Source organism: Rhipicephalus microplus, unplaced genomic scaffold (assembly GCF_043290135.1).
Source record: "Rhipicephalus microplus isolate Deutch F79 unplaced genomic scaffold, USDA_Rmic scaffold_32, whole genome shotgun sequence".
Lineage (NCBI taxonomy): Eukaryota > Metazoa > Arthropoda > Arachnida > Ixodida > Ixodidae > Rhipicephalus > Rhipicephalus microplus.
The window spans coordinates 422,151-441,405 of record NW_027464605.1 but is presented as its reverse complement, the minus strand read 5'-3'; the positions used below and the strand labels follow the sequence as shown (position 1 = coordinate 441,405).

Here is a 19,255-nt window from a genome sequence, read left to right as displayed (position 1 = left end):
TTGTTTCCATATTTGTGTTTTGGTGCCGAGATGTGCAGCGCCGTGCGTGAATGATATATTGGTTATATTCGCCCTAATATATATATATATATATATATATATATATATATATATATATATATATATATATATATATATATATATATATATATATATAATAGCAACGAATGTTCAATAAGTACGTCAGCTAGGCTCTCTTTGAGCCTGACACTATACCGAATACTAATAATAAAAAAAAAGATTGCTGACTCTGGCACACGCGCCTTTGACGCGGTGCCCGTGGACACGTTTCTTAGGTTTTTAAAAACCACGGCGCACAATCTGAAGGCTAGTTTCCCCCAAAACAGGCTCTTTATAATTAAAGGACAAAGAAAGAGTGTAGAAGAAAATCTGTTCGTTTCTTCTTTTTTTTATTATGCAGTAAGACCTCGCTAACAATAAACTCAATATGATTCACGCGCTTATATTTTTTCACAACATCATTCTTCTTGTAAATCTGCAACACACCAATACGAGTGGGTTATAGAGATATATAAAAAAACAATTCCACAATACTGACGGTTTCTATGCCAACAGAGAGAGAAAGATTCCTCGTTATACGGCATATAGTTTTTTTTCTGGTTTGCAAAGAACACTATTAACTCACCTTGTGATATCCTGGCCTGTCGCAGCCGTATCTTCTTCAGTGAAGTCGTGTACAAGCTCGGTTGAACTAACCCTGCGTGTAAAATAGATAAAAAACGAGTCGTCAGTTACTCTGAAGTGTCGCAACAACGTCACCGCACAAAAACACTTCACAGCAAAAGGAATTGATACAGTTAGTGCACTATTACCAGGCATGCAGTAATATTCCACACTGCCAGAGGTGTTTCAACGAATTTCGATTTGTGTCGTGGCATCCGTAACGATATAACAAGTGTTCTGAACTCTCTGCTGTGCATGTTACCGATGCAATTATATACGTAGTCGTCTAAGGTCGCATTAGACTCACGTGACTGTTCAATAATGCGCAACCAGAACTTTTAGAGAACATCTTACTGCAAACTTTCACTGATGGTCGTTCACTGATGGTCTGCATGTGATATATCTTGATTTCTGAAAACTATATCTGTTCCCCTCACCGAGCAATAGATGAACATTTGTTGGGGCGGGGTCGTCTTTCGCTATACGTGTCACACATGCATGCACGTTAGCTCTTGAACCACTGTTTTCATCCTTCGACAACCTGTTGTCTTTCTTTCATAAAACAAGACATCTGCGATAGGCCTCCTTCCTCGGCGTATTTTTCATGCTTGCTGATTTTATATTTGCTGTAAAACTCGATATTGTTACTCTTTGACATGGACAAAACAAGGGCGACACACACACACACACACACACACACACACACACACACACACACACACACACACACACACACACACACACACACACACACACACACACACACACACACACACACACACACACACACACACACACACACACACACACACACACACACACACACACACACACACACACACACACACACACACACACACACACACACACACACACACACACACACACACACACACACACACACACACACACACACACACACACACACACACACACACACACACACACACACACACACACACACACACACACACACACACACACACACACACACACACACACACACACACACACACACACACACACACACACACACACACACACACACACACACACACACACACACACACACACACACACACACACACACACACACACACACACACACACACACACACACACACATTACCGCGTATCTGCGATTTATTAACGTCAATAATTTTATTAACGTCGATAATTTTATTAACGTCGATTTATTAAAGGCAATCGGCCAAGATATACGGGCTCATGACACACTCATCTCAGCACTTTATATTTTTTCGCACATTGACTGAGCTCACGCATCACCGGATGCCTGGAAGGCCCGATGTTCATTTTCGGACTTTGTGGTTGGACGTGACGAGAAGACAGGAGCTGTAAGAAATAAGAGAAAAGTAACACTGTGGCTGTTTTTATCTCTGTTTTTGTTGTACATTCAAGTGCTTTGCACTGTCATCCACAAAGAAGCTGTTTCTCAAGCTACCGCCGATATTTGTCAAAATCTGTGCTAGAAAATTTGTCCAAGAGGGCAGCTCTATAGTGTGTGCTTGTACACTATAAACATTTTACCCACCAAGCTATCCGTCCGTCTTAACCCGTATGTACCGACCAACATCGTACCAACTTCTCCGTCAATGGCTTAGACCTAGATTAGCAGTACTGGCCAAATACTCAGGCTCAAACGTAATTAGCTAAGCTTCGCTTAATCTGGTGCTTTTTTAGCTGTTTATGTGGTGTCATCATTGAAGTGTAAGTGCAGTATTAGTCTCGATCGAAACGGCCACCTGCTTTTACTACTCTTCTTGCTTTTGTGATTACATTTCTGTCTTGATTGCTTCTCATTTTTATTAAAATACCTATAAGTCTGCCAATTCTCTCTCTCTCTCACACACACACACACACACACACACACACACACACACACACACACACACACGCATGCACGCACGCACGCACACACGCATACATATAGCATGGGAAACTTCTACATAGCGAAAAAACTATGCAGAAGCATCGCATTTATCTAGAGTTCGGACTGATAATGATATTCTGAAACTAAGAAGGAGAAGAGGAAGAAGAGTTTCGCCATCGAGTCCTCTCATAGCAAGATACATCAGAAACCTTGCGTCTTTTATACATCTCTCGGCACAGAAGTGCAATAGCAATATTTTCCTCTCCGCCCTGCTCGTCGTAAAGCCGCTATTCTGCAGTGCAACAAATGAAACACGTAGTGTTCCATTATCTAGTGAACGTCGTTCCAGTGCGTACTTGGAGCTCACGCGAGCAGCGTTGCATAACGCATTGCATCCGTTCCGCGTATAACGTTTTCCCGTTCGCTCGCATGTTGCGCAGGCACATGCGAGCAGCGCGCGCTTCATAATGTTCAGGTGCGCGCACTTACTCATCCGTGTTCGCGCTTTGCGCACGTCCCTCGTCTGAGTGTGTTCGGGTGACAACGCGTATACCAGCGCGGCGCGAACCTCGCACATGGCACCCAGCCAGGAAGACGCGCACTCACTGGCCTCCGAGGCGACGCTGTTCTCTATACCGGCTCGCTTGGCATTCAAGAACACCGGCTCATAAGCGTTGCGATAATCCGTGCCGTGTGTGCAGAGCGAGAAATATTCCGGAAGCACGCGCTCCTATTCACCTCGGTACTGCCCTTTTATAGTTGTTTCTACGCTTATTCGTAGAGAGCGGTGGTATGCTATCAACCAACCGAAGGACACTTTGTTACGTTAGGGAGAAGTTTGCGAATAGATTTGCGGATAGATAGCCATTAAGCTGCTTTCTGGGACAGCAATCACTGACGACATCGCGCACGTGGAATTCATGTATAAAACGACTGATTAACCCTTTCCCTACGTAGTTTTTTTTTTCGAACATGAGACATTGCAAGTGCAAGCATGGATTTCTACTGAAACGCACCCTTTGAGTGATCTTACAACTATTTACTGCTCAAGCGAAGGAGAACTCAGCAAAACGAATCGCTTCATCGCTTCGACTAGCTCAGCTCGTCTTCGGTATAGGGAGAGAGTTAAGGAGACAATTCTGACCAAGTGACCGTTTCGCGAACAGCTCAGCTTACTGGAGTGAGGATGACATGACATGACAAAAAATTTATTGGAGTCCTGAGAGACTGATAATTAGGGGAGCCAGAGGCTCCCCAGATCAAGTAGGTGGCAGTGACAGATATCCGCAAATTTTATAATGAGTAGATGTTCATCAAGGATATACCAAGAAACTGCTTGATCACGTATATACAGAATAAGCCCTTTGTAAAGGCCGTATTACGGAGGAGTGTTTCTGGCATGACTTTTCTTCCACCTCACTCCTCCAAACATGACTTCATATGTCCAGGAGCTCGCCGTCCACAATAGTATACAGGAACTCATGCACGCTCGGAAACAATACGCCAGCAAGCACGTTCGCGTCTTTATCTCGGTTTCCTAGACATGCAGCTGTAATGTTACAGCGCGCATACCACACACGCTGCAACCAGGGCTGCGACGCCTCCGTCGGTGCGTGATTAAGGCCACGACGTCACCTGCATGCTCGTTCACATGTAGCGCGCTGCTGGCTCGCTATACTGCGCGGGGCGCGCAGTCTGCGTTGGTAAAGTAGACATACTGTAATAGCAATCCTGTGTATAGTTGACGGCATTGTTTCGAGGCCAACCGTGACAGAATGGCAGCTGGCGTTGTACATTGCGTAACGCATCTGAAATCAGACAAGGTCAGGGCCGCTATGTGCATAAAGGGGTATACCTGGCTTGTATACCTGGCTCGTGGATGGGCGCCGACTGTTCTGTGGGCGCGGCATATTACACTTGTGAGAGCCGTCGAGAGACGCGTCGATGTTACATTAACTTGCGTTGTCATGGCGCTGCGCATGCTATACCTGTACTTGTGGCTATTTCAAATGTCTTCGGAACATACAAGAAACTCATATGAACAAAATATAAATTTAAAGCACTCGTTTTTTTTTGTTAGACGCAACCTAATGGGGACTAACACAATCAAGCCAAGGAATATGTGGGGCTGTTATATGTAGCAGTTGGGATATAAATGTTTAAAAAAAGCTAATTTGGCCGAAATGATAACTTGCCGCCGGCAAGGATAAAAAACCTGTAACGTTCGCATAACACCTGCGATGCTCTACCAATACGGCAGCGGAAGAACCTCAGTTGATCATGATTGGGTTGGAGCATCCGGCTACCATGTTACGCTTCACTGTATTGTGGTTCCGGTGCGTTAAACACTATAAAAGTTAATCTCATTGAGCTCGCTTGCATAGCGCTCGCGTTTTTTGTATCGAACGCGTCACCAGCGCCTCCCGAAGAAGTACATCGTCATCGTCAAGCATATGTCGAAATCGTAGCTCTAGTGGCATTCCGTATTCCATCCAGCGACATTCCCTATCGCCAGATTTTTTTTTTCATTGCTCGGTTCCACATACCATAATAGTGCTACTTTGGTTTCACTTTCAAATACATAAACTACAACCACGATGTTAAGATTTCAGCATCTCGCGAAAGTGGTATGTCCCTATCTGCTTTCTTTAAATTAAATCGCGCGAATTTTGTAAAATTGATAGCTCGAGACACATTCCTATTAAACAAAACGGCGAGATTTCCGGGCTCATGAGAAACAAGTGGTCGTCTATACATTATAATGAACCTTCTGTAGCTCGAGCAAGGCTTATCAGTAGAAGGTCTGAATAACATGCATTCACTGATTGCCAGCGATGCATAGGCGCGTAAAGCTGGGTAATGTCTATTGTTAGGTCCGTACACTCGGTGGTTTGGCTTGATAACGTGTGTTACTGCTTCAAGATAGTTTCGGTATAGAAAGAAAATGATGGTTGAGTAAAAGCTGCCGAAGCATGTATTTACGAAGTGCATTCAAGCTCCGAATACGACATGAATGCAGGCGAAGTGTGCAAAAAGTTCATGCGTCAAATTCTAAAGCGGTCGTGCCCTTTCGTAAACAACATTTCGAATATGTCATCGTCAGTATACACGCCACTCGTAGTCGACATGACATTATTGGTTACAACAGCATGCATTCAAAGCACGTATAGAAATTTCCTCTCCACGCAAAAAGGTATGCTAATGACACCGAATATACGGAGAGTGAGACTAATTCGCTCCTTTTTCTCAGTATTTTATTTTGTTCCATGCCTCCTCTGTCTCGTTGTTACCGATTGTATAAACTGCTGGTAGGCGAACAATAAAGGATGATGAGCCACGCACAGCGCCAAGCTTCGCAGCCATGCTTGGAACGAGGCATGCTTTAATCAAGCGCTTTCACGGCCGTGACAGGTCCGCGTCATTCATTTTCATTCGTCCCACAAGTTTCGCAGTCATGCGGGCGTCAGTCGGCTCCGACTTGAAGCGAAATGTATTGCGCGAATAATGTAGCTGGCGCAGAGCAGTCACGTACCGCCACCTGTCGGCTTCGAGGTTTTTCGTTTACTACAGACGATTCAAAATGCACTCAAACCGTGCAACCACTCTCTGATTGTATGTATGTATGTATGTATGTATGTATGTATGTATGTATGTATGTATGTATGTATGTATGTATGTATGTATGTATGTATGTATGTATGTATGTATGTATGTATGTATGTATGTATGTATGTATGTATGTATGTATGTATGTATGTATGTATGTATGTATGTATGTATGTATGTATGTATGTATGTATGTATGTATGTATGTATGTATGTATGTATGTATGTATGTATGTATTTTAAATGAAAAGTCGTTTTTTAACATTTAGAGTAACATTGGTAATGATTTGGCTGAACTTTTTTTATTTTTCTTTATTCTGAGCCATTATATCTTTCACTTTGTTTCCTACTGCATAAAAGTAAATGTAACCTTACACAAATTATGTGCATTCGAAGAATTTGTTTTCAGTCATGAGCAAGAAATTGGGAAAAGTGGAACCACTCAGCAAATATTAGTTTATAGCACAGCTCCTCTACATGGCATTGCTTGTACATATTGCGTTGGTCGAATATGTTGATTTCGACTAATCAATTTCAATCAGAATAAACAGGCGATTACCCGTGGCTGTACATAAGTGTGATCTTTCAGTATATTGAAAATAACTGTTGGCAATTACTATTAAGAGCAAAGTTCTCGCCCTGACTTGTCGTCTGCCCTCATGATATTTGACACTTTTTTTTAAGAATGGGAGAAGCTGTTATGTGTCGCAGTCACATTGCCAATCATGGCATAACAAATTGGGCATGACGCCCCATATAGAGGTACACGCACGAGCGTTTACTGATAGCCACACAAGTTTATGTATGTTGCTAAAAAAATTCACAACAAACGTAATATAGTGGTCTGTTTAATGTTACAAAGCCACACGACGCCCGCTAATAATACGAGTGAAATATGAGCGCGTTATTTGCGCCTTTCAATTGAAATGCAGACATCATAGCATACAAGGTAAATTAAATGTGTAGCAATAAAATGCCACAAGATCACAAAAGCAGCCTCTGCATTAAGCCAATTTTGGTTTACCAGCTTTCCTAGGACACTACATAGATATCTTGTTTCCAAATAGTCACAAACTATGGGAACGATCGCTTATAAGGAGGCAAGGTGAAATCCTTATCAACAGTGACGACGTACGTTTATGGTGTACTAATGCCCCCTTTTCTAATTTTATTTTTTTCTTCTTTTTTTTAGTGGGTGCGCGTTGCATCTTTGATGAGACAGCGCCCAGCTCTTCTATCCCCTCTCTTCGAAATGCTCTTACACGGCTAACAACAGCGGAGTAAAGAGACCGAATGGCTATCAGTGACGCCATAATTAAAAACTCCGAATTTATTTCGACCACACGGGTACACATCCCAAGTATGACATAGAAGAGTGTCCGCCAGGAACGAAAATCGAACGTGCGACATACTCACATAGTAGAGCAACGCCAAAGCTATATAGGGCATTGAATGTGTGTGTGTGTGTGTGTGTGTGTGTGTGTGTGTGTGTGTGTGTGTGTGTGTGCGTGTGTGTGTGTGCGTGTGCGTGCGTGCGTGCGTGCGTGCGTGCCTGCCTGCCTATGTTCAGCAAACACGTACGATATGTGCACGCAGGCGCAATAACAGAGCCCACCTACATGGACCAACATTACATAGACTCCGACATTTTGTCGTGGGCGCTCTATACCAGCACGCGCATGTTCAGTGCAATGCAGCGGCAACAAAAGATAGCATAGGTCGATGCGCAAATTGCCTTGCTCGAAAAAGAGAGGGGGCCCTGCCCCGCCCGTTAACGAGATGGCTTGCATGCCGAGTCGGGATTAAGCTACGCCGATGAAAATTTGATTTGCCACATCAATCAGCGGGGAGCGTGCGTATTGAACGTATACCTTTCCCCTCCTTTCCTGTCGCTTTCCCTAAGCACCCACGCGCAACACATCAAGCATGCCTACAGTGCTCAAACCTGTGGGCAGAGACGTTCCCGCCGCTTATCACACTTTCACCTTCACCCCGTTTGGCGTCATTCCAGGAGGGCACGCAACTCACCTAGCTCACTCACTCACTCACTCACTCACTCACTCACTCACTCACTCACTCTACATGTTTCTAACGACGAAAAAAAAATAGAGAGCTAGATGCACAAACAGAGCATTTCAAGGCGCATTGTTTCGTCATTTCCTACTGGGGGCGCGCCTCTTTGCTTCTGCAGACCACTCGTTTTCATTTGCTCGAAACGGCATCATACCACCGCTTCCATTTCTCCGTTTCGCGACATCACGATATCGTCTATATTAGAGTCCGGGTTTTCGAATTTGCTTTCACTCCCTTAAATTGCGCCTCGCCGATATCGCTGACCTACCGTATATGCATATATCGGTTGCGGCCCGTTGCGTGCCGCCACCCGTTCAATTTTCTCTCTCTCTCTCTCTCTCTCTCTCTCTCTCTCTCTCTCTCTCTCTCTCTCTCTCTCTTTTTTTTTTCTTTTTTTTTTTGCTGTCTAGTTTGAAGCAGCCGTTCACCTTCCTGTCTATCGCTTGCACTCCGTCGGTCTGCGTGTGTACGCTCTGCGGCCCGACGCTTAATTATGTTTGAATAATAGATTGAACGGCAGGCGCTATTTGCTCTCGTCCGGACGCGAGTCGAGCCGCATGCGTGACACGCCGTGCTCGGACTGCTGCGCGGGCTTGCCCGGCTACGCGGTCATTTGCATGAGCGCCAAGTCCTGTTGCGGTGTTGCGGAGAATTCGATTTGCTGTCTGCACTGCGCCCACGAAGACTACAGGCGCGCTTTTCTCTTTTGTACTACGAGTGTGAAACAACTTGATGCCTCTGCGGTCTCGGTGCGCTTTCTGAACAACTCAGTTCGACCTTCACAATCTCGGCTCTGTGGTGCACTGTCCCGGTGAATGCGTCAGTTTGAGTCGTGATATGCTGAGAGAACAACTGCATGACTGATTGTCGCAACGTATTGTTTAGCTCTCTGAAAACGACACATGTATTTTGACTTCGTTTTGGTTAATTATATGTCGCAGTATTTCGACATGGTTTTGCCTTATACTTCGCCTAGTTGAGGCGTAATTGACGATATTATAAAAGCAGCTGTGTGGGAACGTTCTGTTTTGGTTTATCAATATCGTAGGCGTCCGGGAACGGAAAAAATTAAGCATCGCCGAGCACCCTACCCACTCTCTTTTGGTGAGTCGGGCAGGAAAGAAGCTTCACAATCGATGCAAAAATAAGAGGAAGCAATGACGTGCTGCTCGCACAACTTCCCTTTGATCCCAGGCTTGCGGAGGTATTTTGAATTCGAAATCAGGGTACGTCGGTTACCATTATGGCCAGAAAACATGACGCCCATAAAGACGCATATTAAACGACGCCGGCACATGCACCACTCGGTAAAGCTATGGGGCTGATTTGGCGCTCAACCCACTTAGATGATTAGGAGGGGAGGCGCTCCCTTTGCCCCCTCCCCACTCGTTGTGATCACCGCTATGGTTACTTAAGAAAGATTGTTATCTTAGTACTTTGTACTTTAATTTACGTGCTTTTTTGGACGTCGACGTGAAAACGTATATAGTTTTACAAAAGCGTGATAATCCCGTTTGCATGATAATTATAATTACTGATTTACAATTGCCGTGGTGGTTAGCTATTACCTGTGTATGATGTATGGTGCTTGCAAGAACAATCGTCGCAATCGTTACTGCTGTAGTCCGGTTTCGTGACGCGCCGAGGAACCCGTTATAGTTAGTGCTTGGCGATTGCGTATGAATCCTGCGCGTTCAGTTCGTTATACATCCAAAAACAAACGCCCGTTGATTACTTGACGTAAGTTGTCTTAGACAGGCCATGTTGGTATACAGTTACTCATTCGAACTAGTAGCCTATCGTTGTTCAGTTGATGCAACTAGACATTTATACATATGCTATACAGGCACTAAACTTGAAAGGTACGTCATTTAGATATTTACTCATAGTTGGACAAATGAATTGAATGTGTCGCGAAAATAGCGATATAGGTGGCGCGGCGATAACAGCCGGACGCCAATCGACGACAATCCCAACTCATTCGCAGGGGCTCATGGTATTGAAATTGCGGCATGCATTCTATTATGGCCTTTGCGTTCTCCTACAGCGAGAAGACGACGATAACTGTCTGGCGATTGATTGGGATCCATTTATCGAATGTGAGGATAGATTAATGAGTGAAAAAAAAGAAAAGAGCAAACGCGCCCAGATATTTAAGTGTATAAATAGATGTTGTTGCAATATGAGACCGTGACAATACGTTTTTTTTTTTCATAAGGCCACAACGTCATTTTGCATTCTATATGAATTCAACCATGTCACACGGTGCACTGAAACCACATCCTCCTTATTTTCCTTGTTACTTTGATCGAAAATATACGCGCCACATCTGCGAATTCAAACATGCCACGCGAATTCAAGCCGAGCATCGGGTACACGCAAGCGGGTGGTGCGATTTCGTGGGACATGCACAATCGATAGGCGAGCCCACCGCGATGTTCCTGGAAGAATGAAACGTGGAGCAGCCCGAGTCGCGAATTTTCTCACAATCTGGGCGTCCGGAAGCCGATCCTTTCACCGTCTCCGCGAGCTTTTCTACCTTCCTTTATTCCGTCTTCTGGAGTGCGAGGAGGGGAATAAGAAATGATAGAAAGGAAACGAGCAGACTCTGGAGAGTAGGTACACATCCGTGACGCTAAGACTCCACGGCACGCATGCTCCGCCGAGAACGCTCGCGTGTGTGACATGCCCACACACGTGTTTACGCCAGTCGTGGCTCACGTATTCCGATGAGGCGAGTCGTGCCTCCTCGCCCACACCGGCGGAGCTCCCGGGCCATTCAGGCATCTCCGCAAACGGGACGAGCAACGCGCACACACACGCACGTCAGGCTGGCGCGCCGTTCCCCGTTCGAGAAGAACCGCCTACAAAGTTTCTTTGCCGCACAACACGTTACGCGTACGCGAGGCGACTTAAGCAGGCGAGGAGAAGACAGGAAGGGGGGGGTCACAGCGGTAGAAGGGAAAACGAAGCGCATCGCGAGAGCGATTGAAACGTCTCCGCACGCTGCCCGCCTAGCTAGCGTACTCCCCCTCCCTCCAACGCTCAGGTCCGTGCGCTAATGCGCTCCGCCGGACACTCACAGCCGCATTCCGCGGCGCCGCTACCGCGGAGCGCGCGAAGCAGGCCTCTTCTCAGGCATGTTACGGCCGCTTTCTTTTGCCACCTATCTTCGTGGTGGCCTTTTTATTTTTATGTCTGAGCCACTGCGAGACGGCAGCGTTCCTCCACGACGTGTGAAAGGTGAGGAGGTGCGTGTGGTGGGAGGAGGGGGGTCTACAGAAGCAAATGCAGCGGGGCACACTGAGCCTCCGCTTGCGTGCCTCCTGCTTGCCCAGCATCCGTGCTAAGCATGGACGGCGCCGATCTGTCCGTCCATCCATCCAGCCCTCTCCCGCCGTGGGCGAGGGGCAATCAAAAGTGCATGTGTCATTGTCAGGCGCGGCCGGGCGCCTTATTGACGGACCGCGTCCGGATCCATGACAATGGCGCCCCCGCCGCTAACACGGCCGGCGCGCGCTGACCGCTCGCTCGTCACGCCGAGGAGCCAACAATGGGCCCCCTCCGTTCCTGGAGGATCCGGCGAAGGAGCCTTTTCTTCTCGGTTCCCACACGGGATATTACAGCAGCGCCGAGGAGCCATATTCGATTACGCGCGCCGCTGCGGCTAAGCAGGCGACCCGGATGCTCGTGCTTACCCCCGCACGCGATCGCGGATTTCGGGCCTTCCTTCCGTCGACCGGACGGCGCCTCCGGGAGCCTCATTGCGAGCGCTTCACCGCGTGGCATGGCATTTTTTTTCTTTCTTCGGGGTAAACCAGACCAATTGAAATGAACCAGAACAGGGGGAAGCCGCCCGTTCTTCGAATTGTTGCTGCGAACTGTCTTCTTAGATGAGAGTCCCACCGCAGTCGCTTGACTTTGGGACCCACGTCTGCACACTTTTAACTGCGAACTTCGTTTTTTTTTTGAATGAATAAAACTGAAACTGAAAGGAAACGTAATGAAACTGGCGAAAGCGTGTTGGCGGCCCATAGTTGGTTGAGGATCATAAGAAGTTTCAATAGTGTGAAGGAATACATTGGGAATTCCACCATCCTTTTTATCTGACACACACCGTATCATCCCGCTTAGCACTGTGGGTCAGCGCACGTGTTCTTATCTGTCCGCGTTTAGTCGTACCTTTCGAACCTAATTATAAAAAAAATGGCAGCATATCCACGGAGTGAATGATGGAGAGTGGGGCGAAGCATTCGTCCGTCCATGCGTCCGTCTGTGTGACCGTCCATGCGTCTGTTCGTGCACCCGTCCCTGCGTTCGTTCATGCATCCACCCCTGCATCCGTTCTTGTGTCCATCCATGCATCTGTCTGTGTGTCCGTTCGTCCATCTATTCAGCACTCCAAGTCCCACCCTCTCGCGTCTTTTTATCATATATTCCCCATATAGAAGCACCGCCATTCAGTGGACATTCCAAGGACTAAACGAGAGGTGGCACACGCACACTTTCTTACGGCTTGCGCTTCGGGTCTACTTCCTACCTTCAACCACCTTGAGTTCACGGTATATACTAGTTCACTGTATTCATGGCACTGCGGCCCGATGCTCGCTAAACCTTACTAAAACCAAGGAGGTTACGCCCAGCGAGTATAACGTAGCAACCTTTTCTTGTCAGATAGTGCTCAATGTTCATGCCAGTGGCTGCTAATGTGAAATGAGAGACAGGAGGATTCAGCTTTTAATTTCTTACGGCTTGCGCTTCGTATCTGCTTCCCCCCCTTTATTCATGGTATATACTAGTTCATTGTATTCATGGCCCTGCGGCTCAACGCTCGCTAAACCTTTCTAAAACTAAGGAGGTTACACCCAGCGAGTATAGTGTAGCAACCCTTTCTTGTCCGATTGTGCTCAATGTACATGCCAATGGCTGCTAATGGGGATCGCAGCGTGCGCGTTGACTAAAATCCGAATGCTCCTATCTCTCATTCCCCATTAGCAGCCATTGGCATGTACATTGAGCACTATTTTTTATTGTTAAACAACGCACAGAAGAAATCTCTCGCCGGCACCACCTTGGAGGTCACATGTTATACCTATTTCGGGTATGTGCCACTGGTTGTTACGTACTACGAGGGACGCCCAAGCCACGCCATAAGGAGCTTCGCCCCTAAATGTTAGGAATATCTGACGTAGACCAGAATAAATGCAGTGGGGAACGTACGCTATTGCGTTTGCGCGGCTACAACAATTCAAATACTCTGCCAACGCTTTGTACTTGCACACTATACTGCATGCAGCATAAGGAAGTGCCCGGCATCATGATTAGTGCGCAAAGAACAATAATATAGCCGCATGTATGTTGGCCTACATTTTCCTGGATTTTTAGGAATAATTGTCACGTAGCTCTGCATGCTGTCGCGCCTATGTCATACATGTAAGGAGATTGATTGATTGATATGTGGGGTTTAACGTCCCAAAACCACTATATGATTATGAGAGACGCCGTAGTGGAGGGCTCCGGAAATTTAGACCACCTGGGGTTCTTTAACGTGCACCCAAATCTGAGCACACGGGCCTACAACATTTCCGCCTCCATCGGAAATGCAGCGGCCGCAGCCGGGAATCGAACCCGGGCCCTGCGGGTCAGCAGCCGAGTACCTTAGCCACTAGACCACCGCGACGGGGCTACATATAAGGAGAGATATGTTAAATATATATATATATATATATATATATATATATATATATATATATATATATATATATATATATATATATATATATATATATATATATATCTATCTTTCGACGCGTTGCATTATACGCGTTTGTATTCAGTCGCCCATCGTTCATTCATAACTGCCTTTGAGTAATTGTGTCAAGCTAACTATTGCCAGAACAGCTCAGTTATACCTCAGTCTAGATGCGACTCTCCTTCGCCGTGCCCAATAAGAGTTTTCCTGCATCAAATTTTATGATTATACACTTAACAGCACTGTGGCTTGTTTTTAAAACTGTAGTCAGTGCAATCAATCCCGTGTTGGAACTGCATGATGCGGCAAACGCAAGATATGTTTCGATTAATTGGATCCAGATGCAGGCGAGTTATTGAGTGCCTAATTGGCAGTGCTGTTGTCTATTAAGCCGTGATATTAATGAAAAAGCCACGAAAGACCTCTCAGCGTAGCTGTGCGCTGCTTCAAAAATATTATGGCTCACCAACCACATACTAGGCAAGCTTATTTGGGGGTAGATACGTTCAATTGTGGCAAATATTTGCGGCTTATTTGTGGGCATAACTGTTTCATTTTTTCTAAAGCTTAATGGAAAGCGCCTATTCTGCAGTATTCTCGTGCGTGCCGTCTCTTAATTGTGCAGTGCGCTTGAGGCGTGCTCATGCGCACTTACAACAACTTAGAATTCAGTAATGAGGCGGCCAAAGAGATCTCGTAACGAACGTAAATATAATAATGCCTAACCTTGTTGTGATGAATTTCGTGAGGAACACATCTAAATACTTTAGACATACACATCTCGCCATAACGGAAGGACTAAAACTCGCAAGCAGGCTTGTCCCCACGCTGCGTCTTGTTGCGGAAAAGCCAGCTTTAGGTATTATCTGCTGTACGTGCGTGCAGACAACTTTAATCGTACTGCTTCAACGGATCGCACATTGCTTCATGTACCTTCTTCTCTCTTCAATGGAGGCGAAAATGCTGTAGGCCCGCGTGCCCATATTTGGGTGCATGTTAAAGAATTCCAGGTGGTCGTTATTCCCGGTGTCCACCACTACGGCGTCTCTCATATTCATATGGTGGTTTTGGGACGTCGAACCACAGATATGAATCAATCAATCAACCAATCAAGCAGTTAATCAATCGATCTTATCTCCGCTTAACCTTGGTAACCTCTCGGCTATTGCTTACTTCCATTAGCGTCTTGTTCCAGCCCCTCCCCATTTTTCGAACACTTCCGAAATTGACATGCCTCATGATCGTATTGTGAGTTTAGTACTAAAACTGCCCAATTCAATTACCATGTCTAAGGTATCACAACAAAAAGGCTAAAAAAATTAAGAATTAGTAAAAAAATACCCCTCGTTAAGCTCATATTCATTTTAGATTCCAAGCAGTGGCAAAGATTGGCACCATATATAATATCTGTCCATTAGTATTAGGCCAACTGATTATCATATGTCTTTTCAAACATGCTTGGCCGCAGCTGCCAAAGGCGGTAACAGTTTGTAGGCCTTCGAGTAAAGGTATTTGGAAAGATATAATAATTGTTGAGGCTTCACGTGGCGAAACAATGATACGCTTATGTGAGACGCCGTCGTTCAGACGCCGGGGAGCGCTTGGTGTACTCCGTGGTGGACAACTGAGTCTTCCGCGATCTCCGACGCCAGCGTAGAGCTCTCTCCGATCGGCCTACCATCCGCGAACTTTTGGTTCCGTGTAGCTCTCGCCGAGCGATGCTCTGTCATCAGACTCTTTTGACCTTCTTTTTCTTTTCTCAATCTTGACTTCTCACGGTATATTTTTTAATCCCTCCTTACCCAATTCCCCCTTGAGGTACTGGTGAGGTGTTGCACTTAGCTTGCCGACAGTTGCAGGGCTCACTTTTTGCACTTAGCTGCCGACAGTTGCAGGGCTCGCTTTTCTCCTCTTTTCTCCTATTTTAAAACCACTCCACCCCCACCCCGCTACTGTTCTGAACGTTTGAGCATTACCTGCATCCTTTAACGTGTGCGTGAATTTAATCACGTTGGCATTTGGTCTCGCGAGCTTCGGTTCAGCAGTCAAGCGCGATAAGTATCAGTCCATCGTGGTGGGCGTGCACGCCATTGGAAAGAGCCTATTACCTAAAGAACCGGAAAAAACCTCGATTTCGACAGCGTACAGTCAAAAGTATGCGCATTCGGTCGGGAAGATGGATGCATCGGCTAGACGCCCCGGAAGGGTCGCCGTATACTCGCGCCTCGTCACTCGCGGCAGCTAAAGGCGCGCGCACGAGACCTCCAACTCTGCGAGCGCACAATGGAATTCCCCGCTGCGAGGCGAGCAGCGTGAGCAGCAGCGGCGTCGGTGACAGGCTGTTTGCGCAGGGGCCGGGCTTAAGGGCAGCATTGTGCTGCCAAGCCGCACAATGGGAAGTCACAATGCATGGGCGACGGCACAGTCATTCGGACGCGCGCATGCTTGCGCGCGCCGTCAGTATTATACGCGCACATACGTTACGAGTAAAGAGCGCGCATGCATGAGTGTGTGAACACACGGGTACACGTCGGGCTTCCTTTGTTAGGCGCACCGAGTGACGGAAAACACACGTAACCTCGCGTATGCCGGTGATACGTGTTTAGCCGGGTTACGCTTGCGCGAACCGCGGAAAGAGTGGCGTGTCTCGTTCGCTAAGCATTTCGTTTACCGATGTTTGCACGAGTCAGCCTTGCTGAGAAAGAGAGAGAGAGAGAACTGAATAAAAGGAAGAGACAGGGAGGTTAACCTAGAATAACTGGTTGAGGTGGTCAGGATGCGTACCCGCTGATGTTGACGTCGTTAACGATGAAACATCTTATATGCACTCCCTCGTGGATTGTTTGGACCAAACGACTCAGATTACTCTATACCGTCACGCTTAAAGACTAGGCGTGCAAACATGGACGCAAATTAGAGGTCGAAACATCACAAGCAACGATTCTGTCTCTATTTTGTCCATCTTTGCACGTGCAGTGTTTTAGCATGAACATGTGCCAACTAGCTAAGTTCTCTCTTACTTTGCTATACATCGTCGTAGCATCCGTGATCTCATTAGGAAAACTGCCTGCTCTTCATCGACATCGCGTCGGAAATGTTGGATGACAATGTTTAAGTTCTGTGTTGTGGGTGATGACGGCGCAGTGCGGAAGATGAGGATCCAAGGAGCTAAAAATGAAATCATAAAAAAGCAGCTGTCAATGAGCTGTTGACGTTGTAAGAACAACGAAAGCAACAACAAAGTCCGTCGCGATTTTCCGCATCAGACGCAGCAGGATGCTGCACAAACATAGATCGGCGAAATTTGTGGAGCTCCCTCAGACTCACTCATGAAATATGATTTGCGTTCAGGACTCACCCGGACTCAGACTCAACAAACTTTTCCTGAGCTGTACTGACTCGGACTCAGACTCACCAAGACATTAATTGCCCGGGCTCATTAACACTCGCGGCTTGATTTGAGTTTGAGTGAGTCTGAGGGAGTCTAGTTATGGGTATATACCTTAGCCTATAATTAGCTTTTTCGACCTGTCAATCTTTTTAACACCGATATATCCCGTAATTGGTGCTTTTCCTGCCGCTGTTTGACATAGTGCCTTCGGAAACGATACGAGTGTTTGCAATCCAGTGGTTCATCTTTCTTGAAAGAAATGGCATGATATATTTATGAAAAAGTTTCTCGGAATAATTGATGGTGGTGGGGGGCGGGGGGAGTCAACGCATCCGCCTACGCAATCCACGCCTCTGATCAATAAATCTTGAAGTGTATGAATAGTACTGCTTTGGAATACGTGTGAATAGACGTGCGGATAAACGCGAATTGTGGTTACGCTGATAGTAATGCTGAATATCAGCAGAGAGGCTGCACAAATTAATCGCGTATACACGCATACATGGCTTCGAAAAATACTAATTTTCAACTGTGTTGAATATGAAGCATAGAAACATTGTGTCACAATTGCACAGTAAAACTTATAAATGGCATGTCTTGGTGACTATGCATAGGTCTGAAAGGAAAATATATTTTCGAGGCATGATCAAACTTTGTTGCCTTTGTCAATGAGAGAAATCTTGGGGCCCATAATCACTGTCAGGTTTTTTTTACGCTGGAAGATTTATCAACAGATACCAACTGGTAGTGGTACTGCATGTAATCTTACTGAAGTTGACCGGGCAGATGGTTACTCAACTGAAGGCGACAGAGATATACGTTACGACAGAGCCTACAATAGAGGAGCCAGCTGTGGGTCCTTCATATCAAACTTACAAACACGAGCGACTCACTCTGGACTGATATATCTATTAAACCTCTGCATTAGAATTAAATATGCGGTAGTAAACATATGCTCTCAGTCTGCGAGCGAATAAAGCGTACCACTTGTTCGCATTCATTGTGAATATATCGTCATTCGCGTATACTGCTTCTTACATATACTTTCGAAGGAGCAGGTGTACTTACGAAATCTGCGGAGGATATACGTGTTACTGAAGGAGCTCGGGGTAGTTTCTCCACTGGGTAGTGCAGGGTCTATGAGCAGATGCACGCGTTCATACTAAATTCAGAGGTAGCGTACTTTTGAAAAAGACCACCACACCTAATCAAAGGAAGGTATACTGTTATAACTAAAGGAGCCATTTTCCAGCTTTTTTTTTTTCGCATGTCAAGCCACATTTGTGAACGCCAGACTGACCATGTGTACTGTACAGACGGATTTGCTGTTAAATGGAACACTTTCGTGAACGGTATGTTGGGATTTCATTCCCTTGCAAACACTCAGTAGTTTTGATTTGCATAAGACTACCAGTGCTTGACAGTTTTGACTTCCTTTGACAGACTAGTGTGACGCATGAACATTGTTTACTGATGCATTTGCTACTTTAGGGACGGTAATATCAACGGTGTTCATTGTAGTGTTTCCTTTAACAGTGGATGGTACTGTACATATCAAGATAAACTGCTGGCCTTCATTCTCGATCGCCTGTGCTTTCCATTCATAAATAAGTGTTTGTATAGGCAATTACTTTTCCAAAATTACCTTTCAACACTACACAACTAAAGTGTTCAAGTTTTATCTAGCTATTTGCTTTACTTTATAGCTCCTTTCAATTTGCCCTTGCGGTGCAGCTCCCGAGATCTGGAAGTCCTTAATTAGTGACGCCAAAGTTCACCACAAGGGGCGCATGGGGCCCATTTTCGTTTGAACCCTGCATGAATCGTATAACAGGCCAAAGAAGCAAGCACGACGTGG

At 46.0% G+C, this 19,255-nt stretch overlaps 2 protein-coding genes across 5 annotated transcripts in view; one reads left to right on the top strand and one right to left on the bottom strand.

Annotated features, from left to right (window-relative positions):
• The window catches only part of LOC119172814 (glycine receptor subunit alpha-4-like), a 379,910-nt gene that overhangs the window by 151,330 nt on the left and 209,325 nt on the right, over positions 1-19,255 (top strand). The gene's annotated exons all lie outside the window — the stretch shown is intronic.
• LOC142786811 (paired box protein Pax-6-like) overlaps positions 1-19,255 on the bottom strand; it is a 209,882-nt gene that overhangs the window by 149,291 nt on the left and 41,336 nt on the right. For both annotated transcript variants that reach the window (XM_075884467.1, XM_075884469.1), the window contains exon 2: positions 647-718. The gene's annotated coding sequence lies outside the window, so the exon portion shown is untranslated. The remainder of the gene's footprint in view (positions 1-646; positions 719-19,255) is intronic.